This window comes from Manis javanica, chromosome 4 (genome assembly GCF_040802235.1).
Source record: "Manis javanica isolate MJ-LG chromosome 4, MJ_LKY, whole genome shotgun sequence".
NCBI lineage: Eukaryota > Metazoa > Chordata > Mammalia > Pholidota > Manidae > Manis > Manis javanica.
In genome coordinates, this window is record NC_133159.1 from 87,614,599 (window position 1) to 87,629,095 (window position 14,497).

Consider the following 14,497-nt stretch of genomic DNA (forward strand, 5'->3'; position numbering starts at 1 on the left):
TTTGGGTAGCATGGCCATTTTTAAGATTATTATTTCCTATCCATGACCATGGAATATCTTTCCATTTATTTGTATCATCTTCAGTTCCTTTCATAATATCTCATAGTTTCCATAGTACAGGTCTTTTACTTCCTTGATTAGTTTTATTCCTAGGTATTTTATTCTGTTTGATAAAATTATAAATGAGATTGTTTTCTTAATATCATTTTGCAAGTTTGTTATTTGTATGTAGAAACTCAACAGATTTCTTTATATTTATTTTGGACTGTGCATTGACTAAATTCATTTAGGGTTCAATAAATGAGTTTACTGTAGGGTTTTCTGTATATAATATGTTATTTGCAAATAGTGACAACTTTACTTCTTCCTTTTCAATTTGATGCCATTTACTTCTTTTAATTGCTTGATTACTGTGGCTAGGATTCCTCTATTATGTTGAATAAAAGTGGTAAGAGTGGACATTCTGCCTGTTCCTGACCTCAGAGGAAAAACTTTCATTCTTCACCATTGGGTATGATGTTAGCTGTGGATTTGTCATATATGGCCTTCATTATTTTGAGGTATGTTCCTCTTAGGCTCTTGATTGCTCTTGATTTGCTTCTAGTGCTTCCTGTATTACTTACTCCAGTAAATTCCTTGCATTTAAGTCTTGGTTTCTGAGTAGGATATACTGTAAAAGAAAAAAAGTAATCCTTTAGAACATACCATATGGACAGTGTTTTTTGTCTTTTTTTCATTTCTATATCTCCAGTACCTCGAGTAGCAAGTCTTATACAATGCATGCCTGCAATAAATGTTTCTTACATTTACGTTTAGATTGTTAGTGCTCTTCTCACTTTCAAAACACTTATTGTTACTGTCCAACTTTATATCAAGTTTCCAACTCTTGGCTTATTGGAGCCCTTTTACCTATACGCACAAGAGAGTTGCAGTGTGCTTGGAATTTTACGTATTCTCCCCTACCACCAACTAGACCAGGCATAGCCAATGACTGACTTGAAGGAATATGAAAGCCCAACTCTTGCCTCAAGGCAGGACAAATTCTGAATTGTAACTTATGCTTCAGAACTTTCTGCATAATCAAGCATAGATTGTGCCTGAAATATTATCCATGCTTGTCTTCCCATTCTCTATCTTACTTCCACCAATCCCTATTGGTTTCTTCTAGGAGCATCTTCTTAAAAATCAGAAAAACCCAACTGGAAACAGTGAAAGAAAATGCCAGGAGTATAGCAGATGCTGTATAACAGACAACCTGTTTAAAATAACAAGTATTATTTGTTGTTGAGGCATATGAATTCTATATGTATTTTGGGTGTTAACCCCTTGTCGGATATGTCATTTACAAATATATTCTCCCATGCTATAGGATGCCTTTTTGTTCTGATGATGGTGTCCTTTGTTGTACAGAAGCTCTTAGTTTGATGTAGTCCCATTTATTCATTTTTTAATTTTGTTTCCTTTGCCTGAGGAGATGCGTTCAGGAAAAGTTGCTCATGTTTATATTCAGGAGCTTTTTGCCTATGTTTTCTTCTTAGAGTTTAATGGTTTCATGACTTACATTCAGGTCTTTGATCCATTTTGACTTTAGTTTTGTTTATGGGGTTAGACAATAATCCAGTTTCAATCTCTTGCATGTAGCTGTCCAGTTTGCTAACACCAGTTGTTGAAGAGGCTGTCATTTCCCCATTGTATATCCATGGCTCCTTCATTATCTAACTAGGATGTGGTGAAGAGCATTCAAAGCAAGTTTGTGTTACTAATAGCTAATCCTAGAAGAAAATGTACTTACATAAATGAGATAATCCATAGAAAGAATATATATCTAACTATATAGTATAGACATTTTGATCATTATTTAATAGCATATGACCAAAATAATCTATATGTATGTATATGTAATATATATGTATATATAATTATATATATGAATAATATCTTGTATTATTTAAAATAATTATATTAAGGTAAAATATAAACAGTAACAGTTATTGTATGAATTAAGAACATTATTTGATAGTTTTATAAAGTGTGCTCATAGACTTTCTTATTTTATCCTCATACCAATTAAGAATTTGATTTTACTAATAATTAAACAAGAGGAATGATACAGAGTACAAAATTGGTTGCTTACTTAGAGACCTATTGAAATATGCCAAATATTTTCCAGTTGTTATATAATGATCACTTTTTATGCATACATCTAAGTTGATATAGTATTTACAAAGTACATCCTTTTATTTAATCTTATAATAATCTTAGGGGATATGGAAAATTAACTGCATTTTATAAATTGAAGAAATATAATCTCAGTGAAAATTGACTTCAACAATGTCAGCTGGGAAAGAAATAATAGATTTGTAATACAGTTTTAAAAATTTTCAAACTTTATACATATTCACTCTATGACATATCTCTTCTTTTCCCTGATAATAGTCAACTGTTCACATACAAATAGAAATTTATTTATTATACATATATATTCTACTTCACATTATTAGGTAGTTAGACTTGACTAGGCCAATTGAGCAGAGACATTTATATGTATATGGAAAATACAGATAAATAATGAAAACTATTATAACCCTGAAGGAAAACAAATATTCTTTTCATTCTTTTAAATCATTTATTTTTTTTTCATACTTTTGATATGAAAAATTTTTGAACATGCATAGAAGTTGAAAGAAATTCATAATGAACATAGTCATAATTCTAGTTAACATTTACCTACTTGTTTATTGCATACCTATTTACCAGACTTGCTTATTGTGTAACATTTTATAAAATAATTTTTAAAAATTTGATTAAGTACTGTTGATATACAATCTTATATTGGCTTCAAATATACAAAACAGTGGTTCAACAATTACCCTATTATTAAATCCTCACCCACTTTAGTGCAGTTACTATCTGTCAAAATAGAAAGATGTTACAGAAGCATTGACCATATTCTCTGTGCTGTACTACTGTCTCTGTGACCAACTTGTATTATGATTGAGAATTTTTGTGCCTCTTTATTCCCTTGACCTCCCCACTGCCCATCCCAACCCCTCCTTCACAGTAAACACTATTCACTTTTCAGTATCTGTGAGTCTACTGCTGTTTTATTCCTTCTGTTTTGCTTTGTTTTATATTTCATATGAAATAATTTTATATTTCATATGTTTTATAAATCATATGAAATCATATGATTTTTGTCTTTCTCCACCTTGCTTATTTTACTAAGCATAATACCCTCTAGAGCCATCCATGTTGTGGTAAATGGCAGGATTTCTTTTCTTGGCTGAATATTTGATTGTGTATATCTACCATCTCTTCTTCATTCATTCATCTATTGATATTGAAAGATATTTCTATTTTTAGTTGTTTGAGGGCCCTCCATACAGCTTTCAACAGTGGCTGTACCAATTTACATTCCCACCAGCAGTGTAGGAGGGTTCCCTTTCCCCCACATCCTCACCACACCTTATTTCAAGTCTTTTCCTTAATGGCCATTTTGACTACTGTGAGGTGATATCTCATTGTGGTTTTATTTGCATTTCCCTGATGATTAGCAATGTGAAGTATCTTTTCATGTGCCTGTTGGCCATCAGTATTTCTGCTTTGGAGAAATGTCTGTTCAGGTCCTCTGCCCATTTTTAATTGGGTTATTTGTTTCTTTGGTGTTGAGGTGTGAGTTCTTTATTTATTTTTAATGTTAACCCCTTATCAGATAAATCATTTACAAATATATTTTCCTATATTGTAGGCTACCATTTTGTTCTGCTGATGGTGATCTTTACTATACACCACGTTTTTAGTTTGATATCATCCCACTTGTTCATTTTTATTTTGTTTTCCTTATCCAAGGAGATTTGTCCAGGAAAAAATTGCTCAGATTTATATTTAAGAAACTTTTGCCTATATTTTCTTCTAAGAGTTTTATGGTTTCATGACTTACATTCAGGTCTTTGATGCATTTAGAGTTTACTTTTGTGTATGAAATTAGACAGTAATCCAGTTTCATTCTCTTACATGTAGCTGTCCAGTTTTGCCAATACCAGTTGTTGAAGAGGCCATCTTTTCTCCATTGTATATCTGTGTTTACTTTATTGTATATTAATTGGCCATATATGTGTGGGTTTATATCTGGGCTCTCTATTCTGTTCCACTGATCTATGGGTCTGTTCTTGTGCCAGTACCATACTGTGTTGATCACTGTATCTTTGCAGTTTTGCTTGAAGTCAGGGAGTGTAAAACCCCCATTTTTGTTTATTTTCAGGGTTACTTTGGCAACTCGGGGTCATTTGTGGTTCCATATGAATTTTAGCACTATTTGTTCTAGTTCAATGAAGAATACTGTTGGTATTTTGATAAGAATTACATTGAATCTGTGAACTGCTTTGGGCAAAATGTCCATTTTTACAGTGTTAATTCTTCCTATCCATGCACATGGGATAGACTTCCATTTATTTGTGTCATTTTTATCTCATAAGTGTCATATAGTTTTCAGAATACAGGTCTTTCACCACCTTGATTAAGTCTATTCCTAGGTATTTTAGTTTTATTGATGCAATTGTAGATGGAACTGTTTTCCTGACTTGTCTTTCTGCTAGTTTTTTGTTAATATATAGGAATGCAACAGATTTCTGTGTATTTATTTTGTATCCCACAACTTTGCTGAATCCAGTTATTAGTTCTAAAAGCTTTTGGGGTATCTTTAGGGTTTTCTATATATAATATCATATTGCCTGCTAATAGTGATAGTTTAACTTCTTCCTTACTAATTTGGATGGCTTTTATCTCTTTGTGTTTTCTGATTGCCATGGCTAGGACCTCCAGTACTATGTTGAATAAAAGTGATGAGGGTTGGCATACTTGTCTTTTTCCTGACCTTAAAGGAATGCTTTCAGCTTTTTACTATTAGATAAGCTGTTGGCTGTGGGGTGTCATATATGGCCTTTATTATATTTTAGTAGGAACTCTATACCCATTTTGTTGAGAGTTTTTATCATGAATGGATGTTGAATTTTGTCAAATGCTTTTTCATCTATTGACATGATCCTATGATTTTTATCCTTCTTTTTTTTTGATGTGGTGTATGATATTGATTGATTTATGAATATCATACCATTCTGGAATCCCTGATGAATCCATTTGGTCATGATGGATGATCCTTTAATGTATTTTTGAATTTGACTTGCTAGTATTTTGTTGAGGATTTTTGCATTGATGTTCATTACATATATTGGTCTATAATTTTCTTTTTTTTAATATCTTTTACTGGTTTTGGTGTTAGAGTGATTCTGCCCTATAAAATGAGTTTGGAAGTATTCCCTCCTCTTCTACTTTTTAGAGTACTTTAAGAAGCATGGTTATTAGCTGTTCTTTAAATGTTTGGTAGAAATCAGGTGTGAAGCCATCTGGATTGGTACTTTTGTTTTTTGATTACCAATTCAATTTCATTAGTGGTAATTGGTCTGTTCATATTTTCTTTTTCTTCCTAGGTCAAATTTGGGAAGCTGTAATTTTCTAGGAATTTGTCCAGTACCTCTAGGTTGTCCAATTTATTTGCATATAATTTTTCATATTATTCTCTAATAATTCTTTGTGTTTCTTGGTATCTTTTGTGACTATTCCTTCTTCATTTGTGATTTCATTTATTTGTGTACTCTCTCTTTTTTTCTTGATGGGTCTGGCTAGCTGTTTATCTATTTTGTTTATCGTCTCAAAGAACCAGTTTTTGGTTTTATTGATATTTTTATTGTTTTATTCTTCTTTATTTCTGCTCTGATCCTTATTATGTCCTCCTTTTACTAACTTTGGGATAATTTGTTCTTCTTTTTCTACTTTCTTTAATTGTCAATGTAGACTTTATTTGGGAGTGTTCTTATTTCTTGAGGTAGGCCTGAATTGCTATGTACTTCCCTCTTAGAATTGCTTTTATGGTGTCCCACAAATTTGAACTGTTGAATTTTTGTTTTCATTTGTTTCCATGTATTGCTTGATTTCTGTTTTAATTTTTTCTCTGATCCATTGATTATTTAGAAGCATGTTGTTTAGCCTCTATTGCTTGTGGGCTTTTTTGTTTTCCTTGTGTAAATTTCTAGTTTTATACTGTTGTGGTCTGAGAAACTGCTTGATAGAATTTCAGTGTTTTTGAATTTATTGAGGCTCTTCTCACAGCCTAGTATGAGATCTTCTGGAGAACCTTCCATGTACACTTGAGAAAATTGTGTATCCTGCTGGTTTTGCATGAAGTGATCTGTAGATATCTGTTAAGTCCATTTGATCTAATGTATTGTTCAGTGCCTCTGTTTGCTTCTTTATTTTCTGTCTGGTTGATCTGTCCAATGATGTCAGTGGTACATTAGTCTCCTAAAATGAAGGTGTTCAATCTATTTTTCCCTTTAATTTTGTTTGTATTTGTTTTACATATTTAGTGGCTCCTATGTTGAATACATAGATACTTGTAATGCTTATATTCTCTGGTTAGACTGACTGCTTTGTCATTATGTAATGCCCTATTTTGTCTTGTCACTTTATTTGTTTTGAAATATATTTTGTCTGATAAAAGTACCTTCCTCCTTTTTTCTCCCTATTACTTGCATGAAATATCTTTTCCCATCCTTTCATTTTTTGTCTGTGTTTGTCATTGGGTCTGAAATAAGTCTCTTGTAGTCAGTATATAAAGGGGTATTATTTCTTTTCCATTCTGCCATTCTGTGTCTTTTGAGTGGTTCATTCAGTCCATTTACCTTTAAGGTAATTATTGGTATGAATGTACTTATTGCCATTTTTTTTTTTCTGGTTGTTTTTATAGTTCTTTTCTGTTGCTTTCTTCCTCTCTTATACTCTTCTCTTGTTATTTGATTTTTTTTTTAGTGTTTTGATTAGATTCTTCATTTTAATTTTTGAGTATCTATTAGAGGCTTTAGGTTTGTGGATACCATAAGGTTCAAGGATAGTTTCCTAATTATATAACTGTATTTAAGTTGATGATTGCTCTATTTCAAACGTGATGTAAAACTACTTTCTTCTTCTTCCTCCTCCACACTTTCTGTATTAGAGGTCATAATCTGCACTTTTGTGTATCCCTTGGCTGATTTTGTGTATAGTTGGTTTTCTACTTTTGTTTTGATATCGTACTTGTTTGTTAATTAGTTAGTCTACTGTCTTTGCTGTGGATTTATTTTTACTGGTGAGAACCTTTTAGCCTTAGGAACACATCCATCTACATCAGTCTCTTTAACATATTCTGTAATCCTGGTTGGTGGTTATAAATTCCCTGAGCCTTCATTTATCTAGAAATTGTTTAATGTCTGCTTCAAATTTGAGTGATAATATTCCTGGGTGAATGTCCTTCTGTTTTGTATATTAAATATTTGATGCCACTCCTTTCTGGGCTGTAAAGTTTCTGCTGAGAAGTCTGCTGATAATATTGTATAATGTTTATCATTCTTGTTTATTGCATACCTGTTTCTCCATTCCTTTATTAGTCTGTCAGTCCATCCTTGAGTAGTTAGAATTGTGTTTTAAAATTTTTCTGTATATTTGTGATACTTGTTCATCTGGTGTTGGTCTCTATTGCATTGATTTTTTTTCTTTAAAGAATGATATTCTTATTTCTGTGAAATATAAGTTTGAATTTTGTCTTGGACATTGTAAATTCTGTTGCTGAAAATTTGGATTAAGTTAGGTCATGCAAAAAAGTAATTTAAATTAGCATTTAACTTCGATAAACTAAAACTACAATCTCTGATGTGGTTGTTTGCTTGGATTCTGTACTGTTCATGTGTTTTTCAAAGGTCAGATATTTGGCTCTTACCCTAATTTGAATTTCCCTTTCTAGCATCCTCATTTCAAGGATTTGAATCTTCTAGTAGCCATGGTGCATTAAAGACTGTCCTGTAATTCTGTTAGCCAATATGACCTTCTGTTTTCCATCAAAGTTTAACCAAGTCACATGGTGAAGACTGGGGGAGTGTACCATTTGGTTATATGTGATAAAAATATGAAATTCACAAGCTATTTTCTCCTTATCCAAGCCCCAGCTTCTCTCCAGTTCTGCCTGTATTATTTACCTTCTAGTATATTCAGGTGCATTCCCCCTGTAGTGTAAATATATATATGTATTTTTCTAAATATTTTATTCAGGCTTTATAGTTACTATCTGAAACATGGTTATTCTTTTAGGAGTTATTTGGCCATACTTAAAGCAGAAAACATTTGGTCACCTTTTAACTCACTACATTTCTGTGATGAAACTTATAGTGATAAGTATTAAAAATCTGTTTAAGTGAAGTAGTTTATTATACATAAAAATTTATATTCCCACTTAAGCTGATCTCCTCCAATAAAAGAAATTTGGAGAAAATTTATGATAATTCAAGAGACAATCAAGAACTATTTCTATATTTTGTCTGTAGTCTATGGAAAGTGCCAATTAAAGTTTCGTAATGACAAAAGAAAGTTTACATAACCTCTAGCCAGAGTAAACATCATACAATTGGACTAAGTGTTTGAGACTTTAAGGAAGATCATTCAGTGAGTAGCTGCTGTGATATCAGGAAACAAGATTCTCAACTTTGAGTATTTTTTGCCTGTGAAAATACTTTCTTGATGAAATAAATGGCATTAACTTTTCAGCAGTCATGAACTCTTAAATCAGGATGGTCTTTAAAACATAGTCAGTTAGGTCAAAGAGGTCATTTGTTGATTTGATGACATATCATTCAAATAACCTCATTTATTGCCAAGAAATCCATTGACATTGTGACTCTTATTTTGGTTATAACCTTCTCTCTCACATTCACCTAAACTGCAGAACAATAGGAATAATTGGCTACACTGTCTCTGTTAGATATCCTTTATGCTAATACTTTCCAGTGAGAATAATAAAGTTAGTTTGACATTTTTCTCTAGAGTTAAGCAACTTATTCACTAAATCATACAGAAAAAAATGTATTTTAGTCATTTCAGCGCATATTTATTGTCCTTCATAGTATTTTATTTACATAATTGATGTCCAATATTTTAATATAAAATATTTGAGTTATAAAACAATGAAAAAAAGTCTGTGCTGGCACATCAAGTGAAAGCATTTAAAGAGATTTTTTTATGAAAAGAAATAGGCTTTGCAGCAGAGCAGTTCAAAAATATGTCCTAATGGCTATTTGAAGCTAGTTCACAGTTATGTTTTCTGATGATTACGAGTCAAGCACAGGTTTATTTCAGCATGTTCCAAATGGCAGCAGCTATACTGCACAAAACAATATTTATTCTATCACCACTTCACTAATCAAATGCCAGTCTTTCCTCAAGATTTCATGTCTGATCACAAAGACCTAAACAAATTACAGTTGTAAATGCCTGTTATAGTGAGCATCTGCTTGTCTCACTGCTATGACTGACTAGCTTTAAGCAAAGCATTCCAGTTCTGCTAAAAATCCAAGTGACAAGAAACTTATGAGAAAAATTACATAAGATGACCCATATGAGAATCACATATCCACATTTTAATGAAAACAGTGCCTGTGGTTTGTTATTCAGATCTCATATTACTATTGAGTGTTGCCATATATGGCCATATTATCCTTTGATAAAACGTGGATTATGTGCCAAAATTCCCATCATTTAAAATATGGCTTGCCCTCTGACTTTAGAAATAGAAGTACCTTTCAACTTAGTTCATGCTTTGCACATAAGGCTATTATGGCAAGTAAGGTTTTGTGTATTAATGACTGAACTCTTCTATACTTACGTAAATTTTAGGCTCAGTTTTATTAAAAGTCACCATATTATTATATGAATAAGATATATCTAAATTTTTTGAAATATCATATTTTCTTGAAGATATTTTCATCTTCAAAAATCTTTTTGAAGTGAATTATTATGGGGTGCTTAAAATGTACATAGGCATAGATATTTTTGTCTGCATTGAGAGACTTTCTGAAGCACATGAAATAATGAGTTTAAAAAATACTTATCTTTGTATCAAACACTAACTTAGTGTGTATTTCCTTGAATTGCTTAAAACCTTAAATACTCTCCTTGAGTATATAGAAAGCTTAGAAATAAAATAGAAACAACACTAAGTGTAGAAAGGTTTATCTTTTAATTCTGATTAAAGAGTTATGAGATGTCACCTGGGTCTGGATTCCCTATTATTAAGATCTGAGAAAATACAGAAAATATATATCTATTTTGGTTAAAAGAAACAGAGGCAACGAACTTGAAAGCTATATCATGCTGTGTTGATGTCAAGCAATGTCAGATGTCTGAATTAATATATATTCTATTTCGAAGCAATGTAGGTATAACAGTACATAGATAGTAATAGATCTCTCCTTATATTTCATAGATGATGTGGAATTTGCTGCAAACCATAGTAATTCTGTAAAGAAGACTCTGTGCTCTTAAATCACATGAACTTTTCATTGCCTGTCTTGGCTAATATTTCTTTGCATCCAAAACGCTATCAGCTTAAAAACAAGAAAAGAACCCTCTGCATATTTCTGCCATTGTTGAAATTGGACATGGTCTCAACTAAGGCTACAATCTCCCCTATTCCAGAATAATTCCTTAGGTAATTGAAGGAAGTGAAATATGCAAAGAAAATCATTAAAAGGGAGCATCTTTCAGAACTGTAATTAAATGATTGACTGTGTGGAATAAATTAAGAGGGAAGAAAATTAAAATCAGCATAATATAAGGGAGACAAAACAAAATGCAAACCATGCAATCAAAAAGATAAATACTCTTGACCCTTTTGTTATATTAATAACTACGTATTTTTCCTAATCATTTGCTCTTGGAACATTTCAACACAAAATAGTGACTACCTACCTTTCACATTCTGCACAGAAGACTGTAGGCTATACATACGTTTTTAAGAAACACACCCACTTATGTCAGTTTCCTTATTGTAGAATAGCACAGGAGCTCTGAGTTATTGTAAATGCTTCCTTTAGACTAGAGATTTATTTACCATTGCTGTGAAAACTTCATTCTTTATTCAGCACCATTCTTGATTGTCTAGTCAACTAAGGATGAAGAAAGGAGCAGAAAACAATGTCTTAAAAATATTTCTCCACCAACATACTTTTCTAAAGCCTCACTCAAGGGTTTAATTTGTTTATAAAAACATTCTGTTTTGGATCAATAGTCTATCCAGTCTTATATACAGTCTTTTGCAATAAATCCAACATATTCTTCATGGGAATATGTATTGATTTTTTCCCTCATGTTGTCCACCTTAGAAGAGATACCTCTAAAGTCCGTAATTTTAATTTATGGTGAAACTATGATCAATGTATTGGCTAAAAATCTACTCTCCTTTTGTGTAATACAATAAATTCTGACAAGAGTATTAATTTAATTTTATTATTTTATGAAGTTATTTTATTAAAATAGATTAATGATCATATGACAAATATTTGTTTTGTCTTCCAAAAACATTGTCAGAAAGGACTTATACTGTACATTCTTACATTGTCATAAAGAGATATTTCCGGGTTATTTAAGTTTGGAATTGATTTACAAGGCCATCTTGACCTTTTCTTTCTTTATCATAAATTTATATACAATTTCATATAACAGAGGTATATCATATCCATCTCTGGCATGTTGTAAATGATGTTGTATTGCATTACTTCTGTAGAAATGTCATAGAATACTTCTGAAATCATGTGAGGTAAGACATCAGAATGTTAGCAATTATGTAACCATTTTCAGCTTTATTTGAATATATATGGATTTAGGTAATGTAGACACATATTTGGGAAAAGAATATCTTCTAATAGCATCAACTCTATTAATTGTATTTGTTGGAGAATATTTATTTATATACACCATTATATGACACATTATTTTTTATAACTCAGCCAGTGTCATAAAAGACCTAGTTCCATTGATCAAGCGCATGCTAATGACCCTTGAAATGCCCTTTTAAAGATGTTGATTTTGAGCACTTGATATCACAAAGATGGTTGTATCTATCTTTACATGCAAAATATTTCTCACTACTGTATGAACTTTTATAACTTTTAGTTCTAAGGAAAAATATATACCTTCAAAGGAGTGCAGTATATTATTAGACTTGTATGATCATGCTAACTACAAAACGGCAAATGTTGGATATATATTAAATATATGCTGTCTTGCCAATGTGTTTCAGCCCCGGGCAAGTTTGCTATGGATTCAATGTGACCAAAGAAACTGACAGCAAAACGTTCTTTGGGGTGAAAGGGTTTATTACCCGGCTTTTTCTCCCAGCAGTAGGTCGAGCACTAGCGTCTCTGCCTCCACGCAGAGCACTGGGCCAAGCTCTCTAGATAGCTCAATAATAGCTTATTGCTAAAGGTGTGGAACCGGCAGCCCAGCAACACGCCAGTTACATCATCAGGTGGTTTAAGTTCAGTGAGGATCCTGGCCACAGGAACCCCAACTTCCTCACAATGCTTTTAATTAAAGTGGCTCGTTTATTATAGGAAACATGAATCTGGTTATTAGGTGTGTCTCAGAAGACTGCCACTCTTAAAGTGAAATCATTTGTAATGGCTATAAAAAACATCAATGAATTTATATCATATGATGAACAGTCAACACGCAACTATGTTATTTATATTAAGGGCATGTCACTGCAAAATGTGTAAAGCTATTTTGGTATTTATTGTTTGTCTCTCTACTGAGGTTCTTTAGTTTTAAAATCTTATGGAGGTTACCTGAGAGTTCTTGCTGTCTTTAAAACAAATTCAATGAAATATGCATATGACTCACATAATGGTACCAAAGAGGAAAAGCTCAGGAATACTGCATTTCAGTATTATTAAAAATCCCTTTCTCATTAATTCCATTTTCTTTTGTAAAAATGTTCCACTACTGCTAAAGTAATTGCCCTTTCAGATTTATGAGCTATTTTTATGTGAGTATTGTCTTAAGAGATAAAGCACCTTGATCAATTGCCAGGTAACTCTTCCTGTCTCCTTTCAACACCCTGTTAATCCAGCACATTAAATTATTTTTAATTGAGTAATCATATTACCATGAATTTCTCTGTTTTTATGAAATGAAGAAAATTTTCTGATATCTTCTAAATGGACACACATGAGAAAATGCATAGGTAGGAGATAACTGTAGAAACTGCTTTTATCAATTTAGAACAGAAAAGATAGGAAGAGTGAGCTAATCTCTTACTTTAGAAGCACAGTCTTCAATTTCTAAAGAGGTTCCACATGATGGTCTTTTACTAATGACTGCAAATATAATTTCGCTGGGATCAACCCAAGCTGAAACTCTTTAAGAATTCTGTTAGACGTTCAGCGTCAGAGAGAAGGAATAAGATATATTGTCTAATTTTAATTTGTGTGTTATTACTCTCCATTTGAAAAGCAAAGCAGATCAAACCAAGTCAAACAAACACACAACTCTTGGTTTGTTGATTTCTGATCAATAGGACAATTCTTTCTGCTATTAAATTACCAGAGAAAAAACTTCAGATTCAGAAAGTAAAATAAAGATTAGGGTTCCTGAAGTGGGAAAGTGTTCTAGGTATAAAAGAATAAATGGCAACTGTGCTTTGTTCATTGTTTTCAGCAATCCCTATTTTTGAGAAAATGAGAGTAATAATAGTATGGAAGAGAAAAAAACTGAAAATGCTCTTAATTAGCCAACAAAAATCTAAGTTTGCAACTGTTTTAGGCACTAGAAGAGTTATGAGTGTAAAACAGTTATCCACAATCGTAAAGAAAACAAAAAAGGTGGTGCCTTGCCTGAGGGTTTCAGCCCTGGGCAAGTTCATTATTGATTTGGTGAGACCAAGAAATGACAACACAACACTTTGGGGTAAAAGGGTTTATACCCTATTTTTTTCTCACAGTGGGAGGTCAAGCACTGTGATCACACCTGCATCCTACAGTCTGCAGGTTTGTAGTTCACCTCCATCTCTGCCTCCACCCAGACCGCTGGGCAGAGCTCTTTTTTTTTTTTTTTTGAGAGGGCATCTCTCATATTTATTGATCAAATGGTTGTTAACAACAATAAAATTCTGTATAGGGGAGTCAATGCTCAATGCACAATCATTAATCCACCCCCAGCCTAATTCTCATCAGCCTCCAATCTTCTGAAGCATAACGAACAAGTTCTTACATGGTGAACGAATTCTTACCTACTGAATAAGTTCTTACATGGTGAACAGTACAAGGGCAGTCATCACAAAAACTTTCGGTTTTGATCACTCATTATGAACTATAAACAATCAGGTCAAATATGAATATTCGTTTGATTTTTATACTTGATTTATATGTGAATCCCACATTTCTCCCTTTATTATTATTATTATTTTTTTAAATAAAATGCTGAAATGGTAGGTAGATGCAAGATAAAGGTAGAAAACATAGTTTAGTGTTGTAAGAGAGCAAATGTAGATGATCAGGTGTATGCCTGTAGATTATGTGTTAATCCAAGCTAGACAAGGGCAATAAAACATCCACGGATGCAGAAGATTTCTCTCAAAGCA